This window comes from Eleginops maclovinus, chromosome 8 (genome assembly GCF_036324505.1).
Source record: "Eleginops maclovinus isolate JMC-PN-2008 ecotype Puerto Natales chromosome 8, JC_Emac_rtc_rv5, whole genome shotgun sequence".
Taxonomy (NCBI): domain Eukaryota; kingdom Metazoa; phylum Chordata; class Actinopteri; order Perciformes; family Eleginopidae; genus Eleginops; species Eleginops maclovinus.
In genome coordinates, this window is record NC_086356.1 from 12,209,087 (window position 1) to 12,211,864 (window position 2,778).

Genomic DNA, 2,778 nt, shown 5'->3' on the forward strand with positions numbered 1-2,778 from the left:
CTTTCCTTTCTTTTCCTTTTATGGTAAATAATGAGCATTGCAAACACTGTGGAGATAGAAAACAGCCCCTTTGCGACTAAATGTGTAGGTGATTATTGGTTCTAATTGTTTGGCAGACTGCCTATTTATTAGGGCCTGCCTGTTTAACTCTTGGCGCTGTATAGTCGCTGCCCCGTGAATATTTCAGGGCAGTGCGGACACTGGATCATAGGTACATTATGCAGATGGAGCGGTCGCAGTGCATACATTTTGCGCAGGCAATAGTCATCATGGTGGTTTGCTGATAGCCGCTGGAGCAGAATTGATGAGGCCATTTCGGAGCTCAAATGGCACAAGTCAGATGGAAAGAAAAAGCAATTGGCACTTATGCATATTCCCTGCACCACAGGGAGTCTTTGAGCACAGAGAACAGCAGAAAGGGGGAGAAGCATTTAAAATTCAGTATATTATACTTTTCTTAGAATAATTGATTACCTGGTATGAATGGATGTTTTTCTCAGTCTCACTTATATGACCTTTAGACTTTAATGCACACTAACTTCAGTTCATCCATCAATTTAAAGTGACAATGATACTACGGCTACACAAATAAGTAAATTAAGTCAAACCAACTGCATAATAAGTTTTAAAGAAGCAGCTTTCACCTCAAACAACTTGAGAGTTTCTTATCTAAATCCCATTTCAGAGTTCAGAGGATCAACAAGTGAATGTCAGCGAGAATAAGGACGTGTTTGACGTTCATATAATGTTAAATGTTAAAACCATTACCCCCTCTTTCAGTCTCTTGGACAAAGCAGCTGTTTCTGTGCTCACCAATCCCCACCACTGATAGGTGTCGTTCACGTATTATATTGCCGGGTACTGTGTGGGCCTCAAGGTGGAGTCCATAGGCACAGGAGACCCCCTGCCAGGTCTAATGGGCAGAGAGGGATCCTCGGACCCTTTCAGTCTTGCTAGAGCCCCTCAGCCCCCGCTCAATTACACGGCAGGCGTCTCAGTCTTTGCCTGGTCAATTACCAGCCAGCCCCTGCATTTACTGTCGTGCACACACAGGTTGCAGGATAATCAGTGTCCAAAATTGCCCGGTTAGAATGAAGGGCTGGAGAGGTATTCAGATTAGTCAGTCAGGCTGAAGGGGGAGGTAGGACGCACGGGGACAGCTATCAATCTCAATCTGGCTTCAGCGGTTGCAGGGGGAGGACCTTTCAACTTTGTTTTTTGGAAAGATATGATCCTGAGAAATGTATACTGATGTGATAGGTGTTCTGTACAATGTGTGTGTTTTTTTGGGAATGGAAAGTTGGTTTCTGAATGAAAGGTTCATTCTGGGCTTCAAGCACAGACTTATTCAGTAAACAATCTCTGGTTGTCCATGTATGTGGGTGCCTGGACACGCATCCCCTTACCCCACTCATTTACCACGTCTCATATTCCCTCCACCTTCCCCTCCCTCCTCCCTGTCTACCAGCAAGCCAGGTATGAAAGCTAGCTGACACCTGACCAAGGGAATTAATCATCCTTGACCCTGGACCAATTACCCCTCATTACCCACTCTGTGTCCACCTCTCAGGGGAGAGCATGGTAACAATAGCGCAGCATGAAAGTTGGCGGTGTCGCAGGACTGAGCCCTAATGGACGTTCCTGAGTGACCGTGTCTCCTCAGGAGTCCAGGTCGACTAAACTTCAAGTCCTTGTCACTCTCAGACAGCACACGTACAAAGGAGGCCATTGTTCAGGGTCAAGGTCCATGACCTTTTGAGATGAAGTGCACAGGGCCGCTGGCGATGAGAGTGCAGCCATGCTGGAAATGGATCCTTTAAGGTTTTGAAACTGAAGCAACACTTGATACCTGGATGTTTGGTGGCACTTTCTACTAAGAGACTCTTTTGTAAATAGTTTTTAAGTGGAAACTAATTACTTGAGTTGGTAATAATTCAGTTAAAGTTGGAAATCTCCTAATAAAGTCACCTGGGTTCCTAACTTTATCAGAAGTCTGCAGGTTTAAATGTTAACAAGTCATGTTTTAAAGGGTTTACACTAATTTAATTAATAAGCAGTTGTGGATAGTAAGAAAAATCTCAGGACAAACATGGACTGTTGTCTGGATTCTCCTTTTCCAGGAGGCTTGTCAGAAGTCATTCAATCTGGGCTCTTCAACTACCTGTCTGAGTGGAAAATGCTCCCATGTTCACTGACCTTTCCTCTTTAAACACAATGAGACAAGAACAATGACCATGGGGGGTTAATTACCACCAATTAGAGGCAGAAGTGGCTGTCCTGCACTGTGGTTTGTGTAACCCGAGCACAGTGAGCTGTATTGGGGCTCCATTGTAATGTCTGTCAACCCGTCTCCAGATTTCCATAGAAATTATTTTGAACCTTTGCTGTTTCAATTTATTCTAAATTTTATCTTAGTTTCTCATATTGCTGTCACGATAAGATTTTCACTACATGAGAGTTGAGGCCAAAAGCATTAATGATAATGATATCATTGCAAAATCTATATAACATTTGAAAATACAAAACGCTATCGATCAAATTCATGTTACATCTTTTTTTTTGGCCAATTTATTACATATCTATTTATGTATTGGGGGAATGGGACAAAGTGAAGAACAGAAAAAAATTAAAATCATTTAAGTCATTATTTACAGAATAAATGATATAAATATTAAAATAAATACCAATCATAGTTTTTTTTTATGTATAGTGCAACACCCCAACCCAGATCACTGTTTTATTTCTTTTCATTGCCTCAATCTTTTGTTTCTCTGTTAC